General features: G+C 51.3%; 1 pseudogene; it reads left to right on the forward strand.

The window, feature by feature from the left end:
* Positions 1-6187: 6187 nt before the first annotated feature.
* Positions 6188-13139, forward strand: LOC101390464 (ferritin heavy chain pseudogene; annotated as a pseudogene).
* The last annotated feature ends 1767 nt before the right edge of the window (positions 13140-14906 follow it).

The raw sequence follows: 14906 nt of genomic DNA on the forward strand, positions 1-14906 counted from the left end.
TTGGAATTCGTCTGATGTTTTTCTCATGCTAAGACTGGGCTGATGGGTTCGGGGGAGAAAGACCAAAGAGGTAAAGTATGTCGTTCTCTTCATGTCATATCGAGGATACATACTCTCTGCATGATTTATGCCTCTGGCTGTTGGCTTTGATCCCCTGGCTGAGGTAGAATCTGTCAGATTTCTCCACTACAAACTTACTCCCCCGCTTTCTGTATTGTATACTTTGGAAGGAAGTTGCCCACACTAAAGAGTGGGGACCTATGTTCCCCCTCCTGAAGGGTGGATATCTACGTAAATTATTTGGAATTCTTCTGCATGGGAGATCTATCTCTTTTCCCCCATTTGCTAGTTTATCCAATCATTTAGTTATATCAGTATGGACTCCTGGGTGTTTATTTCATGCTCTGGGTTAAAACCCAATGCTACTTTATTTATTGCGTTGCTCAGATTGTTCCAGCTCTGGCCACTGGGGGCTCTTTCACTTGCCTTCTGTGGCCCTTTGACTTCCATCCATGTGTTTTGTTTTTTGTGGTTTTCTGTTTGTTTTCTTTGGAGCACTTGCTTATTTTCTGGCACTACGAGATGCCCCAGGCTTGTCGCGTGTATTTCCTGCCCCGGTCCTAGAATCAGCCATTTCTCCAAGCCTGTTCCTTTAACTAGAGGATGGTGTTAGAAACCGAGATCTGGGTGCTCAGTGTGCTCGTTGCTCCTGAGCTGTTGTTCCTTTTAGGTCATCAATATGTTTTTAATCACCGGCAATGCACCCAGTACAGGTGCTCAGCTCTGGGGATACAGCAGTGACTGTGCCAGATGTGACATCTGCCCTCATGGGACTCACAGTCAACTTGTGGGGACAGACTTAAGAGGACAGCTCTAACACTGACTTAGCTGTGTGACCTTGGGTGAGTTATTTAATCACGCTAAGCTTCAGCGTCCTCATCCATGAAATGAGGGTGATTGTAATACTTCATGAGGGCACTGTGAGAATTCAGTGAAATCGTTCACTTTTAGAATCTCTGAGACAGAGCCTGGCATAAAGCATGGATTAAATCTTCTTATTATTAATAGTAATAAGAAATTACACAAATAGTTACTATCTGCAAAGGTTCAGAGTACCAGCACAGCGTGTAACGGGGACCTGACTGCATTTCAGGGTGGCCAGGGAAGGCTCCCCAAGTCCTTGGGGTTGCAGCTGAGGCAAGAAGGGTGAGTCACCAGACAAAGGAGGGCAGAATGTTTCCACAGCAAGAATAGCAAGTGCAAAGGCCCTGAGGCAGGCAGAAGCCTGGCATACTTAGGAACTGAGAGAAGGCTGGTGGTGGAGACATGGGCAGGATAGGAGGGTAGTGGGATTGGAAAGAGCAGGTCACACAGGGCCTGGCTGGCCGTGGTGACTTGAGACCCGATCCTAAGAGAAACGGAGGTGACTTGCCCAAGTGCACATGTCTAGTAAGGACAGAGCCGGGATTTGAACCCAGGGCTGCTTAGTCTCAGAGATCTTTATTTCTCTGGTCTGAATTTGAGACAGGAAGTTCTTGTTTTCTGTTTTTTTGGTAAAAAGCATAGTTTTGGTTCTTAGGGGTCAGAATCAGAGTACACTCCAGCCACCCAGATGTCTGTCCCCAACTCTCAAGGGCCCTAGAGCATTGGGCAGAGAAGTTGGGATTTTATCCTGTAGACCAGGAGCTGGCAAATTACAGCCCGATTTGGCCCACACCTATTTTGCACAGCCTGTGAGCTACGAATGATTTTTACATTTTTAAATGGTTGGAAAAAAACAAAAGAAGAATAGCGTTTTGTGACATGAGAAATTTACATGAAATGCTATTTCACTGTCCATCAAGTTTGATGGTAACACAGCCACGCTTTTGTCTACATATTGCCCGTGCTGCTTTCAAGTGACAACATCAGAGGCAGATTTGCTCAGGCAGGGCCCACTTGGTGGCTGTGCGATCTGTGTAGTCACACAGGGCCCGTGTTCCTACTGTCACCATTTTGAAATTCTTAATAATCTAGGGATGAGGGGCCCCGCATTTTGATCTCGCACTGGCCTCTGAAAATTATGTAGCTGATCTTGGCGACAGAGCCATATGGACCACAAAGCCTAAAATATTTACTGTCGGGCCATTTTCAGAAAGAGTATGGTCCTGCTGTGGTAGGCAGAATAATCCTAATCTTCTGGAATTTGTGAATATGTTACCTGGCAAAAGGGACTTTGCAGAACGGATGAAGTTATGGATCTGGAGATGGAGAGATTATCCTAAATTATCTGCATGAGACCAATCTCATCACAAGGGTTCTTATAAGAGGGAGGCGGGCGGGTCAGAGTCAGAGAAGGAGATGTGACATTGGAAACAGAGGTCAGAGATGCCATTGCCGGCTTGGAAGATGGAGGACGGGGCACGAGCCAAGGAATGCAGGCGGCCTCTAGAAGCTAGAAAAGACCAGGAAACAGATTCTCCCCAGCACCTCCAGAAGGATGGCAGTCCTGTCTACGCCTTGATTTTAGCCTGGTAAGACTCATTACAGTCTTCTGTAAGATAATAAATGTGTCTTGTTTTAAGCCACCAAGGTTACAGCCATTTGTACAGCAGCCATAGAGAACAACATACCTGCCACAGGCAATGGGTATCTAGAATTTGTCTTTTAGCCAAGAGAATTTTATTTTTTATTTTATTTTATTTTTTTGTTTTTTTTTTGTGAGGAGGACCAGCCCTGAGCTAACATCCAATGCCAATCCTCCTCTTTTTTTTTTTTGCTGAGGAAGACTGGCCCTGGGCTAACATCCATGCCCATCTTCCTCCACTTTATATGGGACGCCGCCACAGCATGCCTTAACAAGCGGTGCGTCGGTGCACACCCGGGATCCGAACCGGCGAACCCTGGGCCACCACAGTGGAACGTGTGCACTTAACGGCTTGCGCCACTGGGCCGGCCCCGCCAAGAGAATTTTAAATGAAAGACTTGCACGATTCTTGGCTTATTTATTTATTTGAAGGAAAGGAACCAGAGGCAAGGGTGGTGCACACACTTCACATCACGGCCAGAGGCTGTCAAGACAACCTCGGGGAGAGTTGTCATGGCAGGTGGCGGGCGGGGGGGTGTGGAGAGGCGGAGGATTCCAGACATTTTAGAGGTGGGATCACTGGGACTTGGTGACCAGTCGAATGTGGAGAAGACAGTGCCCCGATTCATTAGACAGTGATGTGGGGGAAAGCCCTGACATCTGAGCCATTTTCAGGGCTCCATGTGTGGGCGGGGGATATTTTGGGGACTTAAGGGTTTAAATGTCAGGTGAGCGTTTCAGTGGCCAGCTCCCAAACAAAGCCAGGGCTCTAGTACATTCACAAAGAATGCTTGTTCTGAGAACAGAAGCCAGACAGGCCCGAACAAGCCCAAAAAACCTTCCGGCACTCAAGCTCTCTGTGGGCCCCGACTTCAATCCAATTCCATCTGAAGTGCCGAATAGATCAGTCATAAAACCAGGAAAAGCTGCATTTATTTTTTCTTAGGCAGCTGAGTTTATTTTCAGATTAACAACAGTTTGGAGTTCACGGTCCTGAGTAGTTCAGAATTGGAGGAACAAGTAGCCAAAGGTACTGGCTCCTTCTGTGCGTGGGTCACCCGTGGTTCCTTTCATGCACATTTCTGCCCCGGAGAGCCTGGCCCTGAAGCAGGCGCAGAAACACAGGCTTTCCTTCAGGAACTGCCGTGCGAATATTCCCGAGCCTCCGTTTGCTTGTTTGTACAAGGCAGGTGGCACCACTACGTCATGGACACAAGTAAAGCAGACGTCCAGCAGAGCATCTGACGCACGGGGACTATCGTCAGTCAGCAGGCGCAGAAAGAAAATTCTGTGCTTACCGCCCCAGATGCAGGAAGGGCTCTGCTTCTTATCTCAGAATCGTCGCTCCTCGAACACTGCTGCTCGAGATAATGGGGGGCACTGACCTGAGTGAGCTTGGCGAGTTTTGTTTTCCAGAATTATCTTTCTGGATCTGACCCATAACCCTTCCACTCCAGTATCTTTCTGGCAAGAACAGCAGGGGCCGTTTTATCTCCCATAGGGTCAAAGGTTAGTAAAGGCCCCCCAGCTCTCATTCCCAGGGTCATGGAGTGGCCTGGTTTCCCATGTCATCCGGAGTGTTATTGATGGTGACTGCTTTCTCCTCTGAGTTCTCACACGGCTACCCTCCTCTTTGCTACATGACATGGTTGTAACCACTATATCACTTTTTTTTTTTCACTTTTAAGATTTGTGTTTTTTCTAATGCAACCGTTCTTTTATTTTTTGCTGAGGAAGATTGGCCCTGAGCTAAGATCCATGCCCATCTTCCTCCATTTTGTATGTGGGATGCCGTCACAGCATGGCTTGATGAGCGGTGCATTGGTCTGCGCCCGGGATTCGAACCTGTGAACCCTGGGCTGCCACAGCAGAGTGCGTGAACTTAACCACTATGCCACCAGCCCGTCCTCTGGTGTTCTTTTTCATGTCATACGAGTTCTCTTTCTTCCTTTATCTCTAAATGTTTTACATGTATTTGTCAGGTTTTCTGCTGTGCTCCTTTTAAAAGTTTTTTTTTTAAGCGAAAATTCAGTGGTTTCTAGTATATTCACAAAGTTATACAAACGTCACCACTATCTCATTCCAGAACATTTTCATCACCCCAAAAAGAAGCCTCGTACCCCTTAGCAGTCACTTCCCAGCCCCTGGCAACCACTAATCTACTTTCTGACTCTATGGATTTGCTTATTCTGATCACTTCGTATAAATGGAATCATACAATATGTGGCCTTTTGTGTCTGGCTTCTTTCGCTGAGCATCACGTCTTCGAGGTTCATCTGTGTTGTAGCCTGAATTAGTACTTCCTTTTTATGGCTGAGTAATGTTCCACTGTATGGATATACCACATTTTGTTTATTCCTCCATCCATCAACGGACATTCGGGCTGTTGTGAATAATGCTCCTGTGAACATCAATGGACAAGTTTTTGTGTGAACATATGTTTTCATTTCTCTTGGGTAAATACCTAGGAGTGGGTGGCTGGGTCATATAGTAACTATGTTTAACTTTTTGAGGAACCACCAGGCTGTTTTCCCCAGTCTTTTCTTTATAACTGAGACGGAGGCTTCGTGCTTGCCAGACATTGGCAGGCGGTCAGTTTGCTGTGACAATCTGCCAGCCTTGCTCCTCGTCCAGCATCCCGTGGGACGCAGGCCAGGGGCCCACGGATTTGCCAGAGTCTGCCTGCAAGGTGCCGCCCACCTGCCCCCAATGTGCCGGGGCACGAACACCAAGGATGAGTGTTTCTGTTACCGGCTTCTGCCCCGCCCTGGCAACTCCCACCCTCAGTGTACCACAGAATCCTCCAAACCTCCCAGCTCCCCAGACGAAAGATCCAAAAGCCCACCCAGCAGCATTTCTCGGAGCGCCCCACGCATGCTAAGCTCTGAATGTGTGCAGTTAAGAGCAAGTGGCACAAGGGCTGGCCCGGTGGTGCAGTAGTTAAGTGCGCGTGCTATGCTTTGGTGGCCCAGAGTTTGCAGGTTCGGATCCTGGGCGCGGACCGACGCACAGCTTGTCAAGCTGTGGCAGCGTCCCATATAAAGTAGAGGAGGATGGGCATGGATGTTAGCCCAGGGCCAATCGTCCTCAGCAAAAAGAGGAGGATTGGCAACAGATGTTAGCTCAGGGCTAATCTTCCTCAACAAAAAAAAAATAAATAAAAACAAGTTGCACAAGATCAACAAGCCAGATGTTATCAGCCTATTAAAAGCTCACGCAAATTGATAAGAACCAAAGGAGCAAAGATCAGAAACAGTCAACTCAGAGGAGGAGAAGGAGAGTCAACAAACCCCAGAGCGGCTCTGCCTGTTGTCGCGGGGGGCCCTGTGGGTGAGGGCTGGTCAAGGCAAAGATCATTCCAGTCCTGCCAGGACCCTGCTTTCCTGGAGGTGGCAGCCATGTTTATCAGAACGACCCTTTGGAAGCTACTTACCCTGCCTATAAAAGGGCTCATAGTCCGACCCTGTGGTTATACCACTGAAAATTATCCTGAGCCACTAATGGAAGGGCTGTCTGCACAGAAGGACGTTTCTTACTGTCTTTAATGAGTTACCTCCAGGTTGACAACGATCTAGGTGCCCGGCGATGAGGCTGCCTTGGTGAATTGCGCGTCCACTAGAAATGGCGGGTAGGGGGCCCGCTGCCATGTGGAGTAAGCATGGCTCCCCGGCCCTGAGCCGAGCACCGTGCAGACACAGTTTGCTCCTCACGGCGAGCCTGTAAGTTGGGTCCTGTTAGCCCCATTTTACAGAAGGATCAAGTGTGCCCAAGGTCACACACTCCTAGAAGAGGGGCAGAAAGGAGCCAGAGGTGCAACCAACGGACCTCAGAACTCGTGCACGGAACCTTGGTGCCAGATGGCTCGTGATATAAGAGAAAGAGGCAGGGTACAGAATGGCACCTACACTCTGCAAGGCCCTCCACCTATGGCTGGAAAGGTAGGGAGAAAGCGGGGCAGGGGAACTGGATGGACCAGCCCTGAGGCAGGCCCCAGCCCCAGGGGGATGGCAGGAGGAGGCCTGAGCAGGATGCAGATAAGAGGTGGGGGGGGGGCTGGGGGGGCCAGGTCGGGGAGGGTTTGCACGGACCACTCTGGAGAAGGAGGGCACAGCCGGGTGGGGGGTCATGGATTCCTGGTGGCATCTGTGGGTGTGATTTCCACTCCCCCCATCCAGGCAGGGCCCAGCGGCTTAAGATGCTTGAGTCTGGAGGGAAGGGAACAAACTCAGTGGTGCAGTTAAAGAGACGGCCTCAGGTCCACAGGGGACAGGGAGGAAACCGAGGCCGTGGAGAAAGGGTCCGTCTTGATCCTAGGGACGTCCCCTCCCCACGTCTCGAGGCGCCTGGTGTGCTGCCGTCTTACTCAGGTGCATCCTGGGTGTGTTAGTCTGCTCGGGCTGCCATAACGAAGCAGCGTAGACGGGGGCGGGGCTTATGATGGACAGAAATGTATTTCCTCACAGATCTGGAGGCGAGAAGTCCAAGGTCAGGGGGTCAGCAGAGTTGGTTTCATTCTGGAGCCTCTCTGTGGCTTGTAGATGGCCGTCTCCTCCCGTGTCCTCACGTGGTCTTCCCTCTGTGTGTGTCTGTGTCCTAATTTCCCCTTTTTATAAGGACACCGGGCATGTTGGATCAGAGCCCACTCTAGTGACCTCATTTTAACTTGATCACCTCTTTAAAGGCCTGATCTCCAAATAAAGTCCCATTCTGAGGTCCTGGGCGTTAGGGCTTCAACATATGGATTTGAGGGGTGGGGGACAATTCAGGCCATAACTCTGGGGGAGCGTGGGATTCGGCTACAGCCTGCTGGGTATCGGCAGGAGAGCTCAGGTGGCCTTTATCACCCATGGGCACTGCCTCATTGGCCACAGGTCAAGGAGGCAGGATTCTAGGGTTTGGACACCCCATTCTCTGGCAGTTGGGGCTGACCTGGAGCCCCGGTAGGATGGGGAGCTCATCAGGGGCTCAGACTCAGTGAGGGGCTACATGGAAATCCACAGAGGCTGGCCAGAGCAGCTACAGACAGTGCAGGGGCAGTCGGGGGGGGACTCCAGGAGCCTGCAGTGGGAGGGACAGGCCACCTCCTTGGACCAGCCCTCCCACCCCCAGGAGCAGGGGTTTTCCGGGGCTCACCCCCAGGGAAGTCCCTCTGGACGCATGCTCGCCTTCCTCCTCCTCTCTGAGCCATTGCACTGGGCTTTCTCTACCCACGTCCCTGCTGCCCTCCTGCCCCTGGCCAGCGTCCCCTTGTCCCTTCCCCAGACACGCAGCTGCTCTGCTGCTACCACACCTGCCAAGATGAGAACCGCAGCGAGGCACCCAGCATGGGGGCTGGCTCCCACTTAAGCAGTCAGCAAACGTGGACCCTCCTCTTCCCAGTCTCTGTGAGCTCCTCAAGGGAACAGCTGGGTCCTGTCATGCCCAGCGCCCCACACGGGGCCTGGCACCCAGTAGGCAGCAAAGGTTTGCTGACCGAATGAACAAGCAATGAACACTTCTGACGAGGGCCAACGGCAGCAAGACCCCAGCCCGGGTTTATCACTGTCTTACTGGATCAGGCCACCCAAGCTGGGGTCCCTTCCACGGTGGGCGAGACGGGCACCCCACTGCCACCCTTGCCCAACGAAGGCCTGTCTGACTCCAGGGGTGTGGCTGACATGAGCACTTCGGGGTGGCAGCGACAAGGAGCCAGAGGGGGGGCGGCCCCCCCAACTCACCTCCCCTCCTGTCACGAGGGTCCTGTCACCTGCTGACCCATGTCTGAATGAACTGGCTTATTCCCCGTCCAGTGACCAGCACAGGCTCGGCACACATCCTGAGCACACCGTCTGCCTCACTCGCCTTCCCAGGGCTGTGGGAACCCAGAGGCGAGAGCGGGTCAGGCTTGGGGCGGGGAGAAAACGCCGCTCCTCTCAGATCCATCCTCCTGGGGGGGCAGGCCGGGCCTTCCTTCGCATTCCAGAGGTAGGAGCGTTCAGTCCACACTAATGCTTCTGTTTTGGGGCTGGCCAAGGGTCAGGAGGAAGTAGGAATGGGTTTTCCCCAGAAAGGCAGGGCAGGGGTAGACAGGCCAGAGGTCACTGAGCAGAAACCCTCTATGGGGGAGGGGGCTTCTCGCTTTCGATGCCGCTGACCTTTGGGCCTGAGGATTCCTTGTGGTGGGCACAGTGGTGGGGACAGAACTGTGCACTGTAGGACATTTGGAAGCATCTCTGATCGCCCCCCCCAAGCTGTGACAACTAAATATCTCTCCAGATGTGGCCAGGTGTCCCCTGGGGCAGAATCGGCCTGGGTGAAAACCCCCACTTTGCGGAACAGAGCCTGGAAAGGGCGCTCCGTTGCCTGGGTTCCTGTGCTGATGGGAAGGGCCTTCAGGTCACATCCAGGTCAGGTGTTCAGGGAGCCTGCTGTTTTACGTGCCCTGTTCCCTCTGTCTGGAATTCTCTGTCCCCCGCTCCCTCCCCACTCGCTGCCTTCCAGAACCGAGTCCACACATGTCCCCCAAGGAACAAGGAGTGTTCCGTGGGGCTTGTCTTAGAAGCTTGACCCCCATGGGTGCTGTGGTAGGCAAAAGAATGCCCTCCCCCAGGGATGTCCACGTCCTGATTCCCAGAACCTGGGAATATGTGACCTTACGCGGCAAAAGGGACTTTGTGTGTGTGATTAAGTTAAGAATCTGGAGCTGGGGAGATGATCCTGGATTATCCCGGTGGCCCAATGTCATCACGAGAGCCTTATAAGAGGGAGGCAGGAGGGTCCGCATCAGAGAAGGAGATGTGATGAGGGAAGCAGAGTCAGAGAGAGAGATTGGAAGATGCTATGCTCCTGGCTCTGAAGACGGAGGAAGGGGCCATGAGCCAAGAAAGGCAGGTGGCCTCTAGAAGCTGAAAAGACAAGGAAACCGATTCCTCTCTAGAGCCTACAGCAGGAACCAGCCCTGCTGACACCTCGATTTTTAGGACTTCTGCCCTCCCTGACTATAGGATAATACATTTGTGTTGTTTTAAGCCACTACGGTTGTGGTGATTTGTTATGCAGCCACAGGGAACTCACACGGGTGTTTACTCTGAGTCAGAGTGAAGCCCTGAGTCGGGCTGGCATTTGCCTCTCGGCATGAGCTATGTTGCCCCAAAGGGCTACTGTGTCTCCCACTGTGAGCGTCTCCCACCAGATGGGGAAGACTCACCGTACAAAGGTTTGGGAGTCAGGCCTTGGGTGGACCAGACTTTCTCAGACTCAGAACACTGAGATGGAGAAGCAGACAAAGTGACCACTATTTCTTCCCAAATTAAGAAAAAAAGTTACTCATATAGATCAAAAAGCCCCAATCTTTGCTTCACGTAGCTGATTTTGAAAGGCAACCCACGTTCTCCAACATGTCTTGGGCCAATTCTTTTCTCCTCCCTCCCTAGGAGAAGACATCTCTGATTTTTATAGCCAATGTGAGAGGGAAAATGAGTTTTGAGTTGCAGAAGTTCACAAATGGACACATGGTCTATGAGGCATCTCTAGGTCTTTCATCAGCAGCCAAAATACGAAGGGAGGGTTTGTGTGGCCTCTGCCTGATCCGAGAGGAAAGGTTGAGGGGTGGAACCCTGAGAAAATGCCCTTGTCTCAGATGACAGGAAGGAGGGGGACAGGGCATCAAGGGGGTTGTGCTCTGAAGAGAAGGGAGGTCAGAGCCCTAGGGAAGGAATGGCTGGGGGTCTGAGGGCGAGGGGGGGAGCCAGTGCAGGAGTGCGGGAGCTGGAGGTGATAAGGTGGGGGGAACGGTAAGGCAGGAAGGGATCGGGATGCCAGGTTTCTGTGGGTCGGGGAGACTGGAGAGCGGTCCTTGGCATTTGACATGGGGAAATGGGGGTAATAGGTGGTGAGAGAAGAGAGGTGATGAGCGTATTAATCGTGTTGTTTATTTTCTGCATTTCTGATGCTTTGACATCTTGAGGCCTTGTTGATCTGGGATGGACTGCCTCTCCCAGGACTAGCTAATTCCTAGAGACAGCAAAGGACTTGTGCAAGCCAACCAGTCCAGAGCCCACACTCCAACTCCCTCTGTTATCAGCTCTCACACTCAGGGCCACTCTCCCTGTCCCAATCACCCCAGGGCCAGGTGCCAGACAACTAGGGCCAACCCCTGCACCCCAGAGCCCGCTATTCAGACTAGCCCATCCTAAGCCTGCTTCCCCTGCCTGGCCCTTTCCTTCCCTTGAAACCACAATAAAGGCTCCTGCCCACGTTCCCCCTCCCTCTGCCCCCTGATCCACCCTGGTGCTTCCCCGTGTGGCCCTGCCTGTGTCCCCTCCTCCTGGGAACTGTGAGTAACAAACTGTCTTTTCAATGGCGGTCATCTCCTGATCTGTTGGCTTCTCCATATTTGAATAATAAAACCTACATTTTAAAACAGTGAGGGACAGAGCTGTCACTGGAAAGGAGGAGAAAAGAGAAAATGGGGGTACGAGGGAGGTAGATGGAGTACGTGTGGGGTGCACGGGTCCCCTTGTCCCAGTGATACTGGAGGAGGGGGACTGATTTCTCAGCCAGAAGCTGGAGCTGCCCCCAGGCCTCCCAGGAGCTTACGTGCGAAGGAAGTGAGCCAGTAGGTCCTGTCATCCAGACTCGGCAGTCCTAGGACCCCCATCTGCTTAGCACCCGAGTCAGCACACCTCAGCCCTCAACAGTTCCCACCCCATGAGCCCCATGAGGTCGCGGGCATTGTCGGGAGGGCCAGGCCTTGCTGCCACTATGCTGGCCGGCCCAGGGCTGGCCCCCAGCAGCCCTGAGGGAGCCACCACCCACCTGATGGCCCCAAAAATGAATACTGGCCGCTCACCTCCAGATACAGCCCCAGCCCACAGCACACAAACACGTCCTTGGTAACTAGCCTCCGCCGCTGCTCCAGCTCCCATAGGCAGCTGTGGGAGAGACCACAGCAGCCCCAGACCAAGCACCACACCACCCTAGCCATCCAGCCCCAACCTGCTGCCATTAATCAGGTGCAGCCTGGGGCCCCATGGGGCTTTCAGGCTCCTCGCCTTACCCATCCCTTCCTTTTGAACAGAACACTACACAGCCCGGTGGCTGGGAGCTGCCGGAGCTCTGCAGTCAAGCAGACTCAGCCTAGCGTCTCAGCCCTGACACCTCAGGCACAGGACTGACCTGCCCAAGCCTCAGTTGTTGCACCAGTGGATATAAAATCCATCAGTACAGGTCCTGACGTGTAGCAAGCTTACTATAGTAGGGGTTGCGTGATTTGTTATTACAGCTGAGAGAGCAGGGCCAGACAGGGTAGGCAGTACTCAATACATGCGCACGTGCACACACAGAGCACGTGAGATAGATCTGACCTTGGCTCCCCCACTTCCTCGCTAGAGCAATGGTTCTCAGCGGAGGGGGCGAGAGGGACAGGGATTTTGGTCTGGGGACATTTTTGGTTGTCGTGACCACGGAGGGATGCTAGTCGCATCTAGTGGGTCAGGCCCGGGGATGCTGCTCAATATCCTGCAATGCCCGGGACAGCCCTCGATGGCACAAAAGTGTCCAGCTCCAAACGCCAGTAGTGCCGAGGCTGAGAAGCCCCACGCTAGAATGTGAGCTGCGCAAGGCCGCGGAGTTTTGTTTGGATCATTCACTGTGTAGCCTCGCATTCTAGAACAGTGCCTGGTACATAACAGGCACTCAATAAACGTTTGTGGTACCCAAGCTGTCCCGATCCAGTGGGGTCCCGGCACCTCCTGGCAGCGCCCTTGGACCAGTCCATGGCCCCATTGCTGCTCCGACGCTGCACAGACACCCCCCCCAAGCCACCTGCCGTGAGACTGTGTCCCCGTCGCAGGTGCACTGGGAGTGCCACCAGGACCCAGAGACCACCATTCACCACCAGATCAACCTGGAACTCGATGCCTTCTGCATTTACCTGTCCATGCCTTTCTACTTTGACCAAGATGAGGTGGCTTTGAAGAACTTTGCCACACATTTTCCTCGTCAGTCTCGCGAGGAGAGGGAACTTGCTGAGAAATCGATGAAGCTGCAGAACCAACGAGGTGGCCGAATCTTCCCTCAGGATATTGAAACACCAGATGGCGACGGCTGGGAGAGCAGGCAGGATGCCACGGAGAGGGTGTTACACTTGGGAAAAAAGCATGAATCAGTCGCTACTGGAAATGCACAAAGTGGCCGCTGACAAAAATGGCCAAGGCACTTGTGTGACTTCATTGAATGAGCAGGTGAAATCCATCAAAGAATGGGGTGACCATGTAACCAACTCGCACAAGATGGGGCCTTGGAACATTTGCCTTGGCAGCGTTTCTTTTTCACAAGTACAGCCTGGGAGATGGTGACAACGAGAGCAAAGCCTCAGGCTGGCTTCCCCACAGCCACGGAGTCCCTTCTGTGGTCACCAGGCAGTGCACCCATGCTGTGTTTACCATTACCTTTCCATAAGTTGTGCTAGAACATCCACTTGAGTTCTTTCATTCACATCATTCCTTCAAGTAAAGGAACTTGGTACCTCCTCCCCAAAACAAAGCAAGAATTCCTTGTTCCTGAGGAATTGTGTTTGTCTGTTTGGACCTGTCTGGGGGGTCCCTGAAAGAATGGTGCAAGGCACTGGCCTTTGTTTCACCTAACTTGTAACTCTCAGAGCAGAAAAGGGCTCTTAAGAGGGCATTCCTTGAGAACACTGAAAGGCAAATGAACAAGGGGCTGCCACGTGGAGGGAAGGATTACAGTTGGGACACACAATAGACATGCCACTGAAAGCCTGAGAGGAAAAGCTGGGGAGAGTTACCTTGTGGAACAATGGCTTTGAAAAACTTCCCACATGTGATGGAATCTAGAGAGCCATGCACATGCCCAGGGCAGGACGCATGCTCAGAAAAGACTGGAGAAGACCCTAAGCATTCACCTCCAGCTGGTCTTTAGGCTCAGCACAAGCAGGAAGCGAAGGCTAAGGCAGAGCTGTAGACAGCCTGGCTAAGCATTGAAGAGTCAACACAGAGTCAATCTGCAAAGACCAGGAGAGTGCTTTTTCTCTTTTCTCTTTCTTTCCTTCTTTCTTCCTTCTTTCCTTTCTTTTCTCCTCCTCCTCCTTCTTCCTCATCCTCCTCCTTTTTCTCATCCTTATTCTTCTTCTTCCTCCTCCTCCTCTTCCTCCTCCTCCTTCTCCTTATTCTTTTTTTTTTTAATAAATTTACTTTATTCTTTTTTTTTTTTGAGGAAGATTGGCCCTGCTCTCACATCTGTTGCCAATCTTCCTCTTTTTCTTTTTTCTCCCCAAAGCCCCAGTACATGGTTGTATATCATAGTTGTAGAGTTGTAGCTCTTCTGTATGGGATGCCCGCCACAGCACGGCTTGACGAGTGGTGAGTAGGTCCACGAGCAGGATCCGAACTGGTGAACCCCAGGCTGCCGAAGTGGACGTGTGAACTTAACCACTGCGCCACCAGGCCGCCCCCCCCCCTTCTTCTTATTCTTCCTAGCATTTCCAAAATCTCTGTCAGACAACTAGCTCATCAGAAGCTAAAGGACCAGGCATTTCAGAGACCACACACAACAAGAAATGCAGTCTTAAAAGTATTTTAGAAAAGTCACTACACAACAACCCACAGCAAGTAACAACTGCAAACCCAGAGAAGGAGAACAAATCCAACTTCCAGAGTTACCACATTTTAATATACAAAATGTCTGTCTTTCAACAAAAAAACTTAGGAAGCATGCAAAGAAACAAAAGAGTATGGCCCATTCACAGGAAAGCAAGAAATTAACAAACTGTCCCCAAGGAAGCACATACGTACATTGGACTTACTAGACCAAGACTTTAAATGAACTGTGTTAAATATGCCCAAAAAGCTCAAAGAAACCACAGAAAAAGAACTAGAGGAAGTCAGGAGAATGATGTCTCATCAAATAGAGACAGAAATTATAAGATATAAATAGAAATTCTGGATCTGGAAAGTACAATAACATGAAAAAATTCACTAGAGAGTTTCAACCGAAAATTTCTATAGGCGAAATAAAGAATCACTGAGCTTGAAAATAGGTCGATTGAAATTATCCATTTTGAGGAGCTAAAAGAAGAAAGAATGAAGGAAAATGAACAGAATCTGAAACCCCTTTGGGAGACCATCAAGTGTACAAACATGCATATAATGGAAGTCTCAGAGGGAGAAAAGAGAAAGAGAAAGACTATTTGAAGAAATAATGGCTGAAAACTTATCAAATTTAATAAGTTGTGAAACTATAAATCCAAGAAGCTCAACAAACTCCAAGCAGGATAACTCAAAGAGATCCACACCAAGACATTATAATCAGATTGTTACAAGATAAAGACAGAGGGAATCTT

This window comes from Ceratotherium simum, chromosome 39 (genome assembly GCF_057802395.1).
Source record: "Ceratotherium simum simum isolate JZ-2026a chromosome 39, ASM5780239v1, whole genome shotgun sequence".
NCBI classification, from domain to species: domain Eukaryota; kingdom Metazoa; phylum Chordata; class Mammalia; order Perissodactyla; family Rhinocerotidae; genus Ceratotherium; species Ceratotherium simum.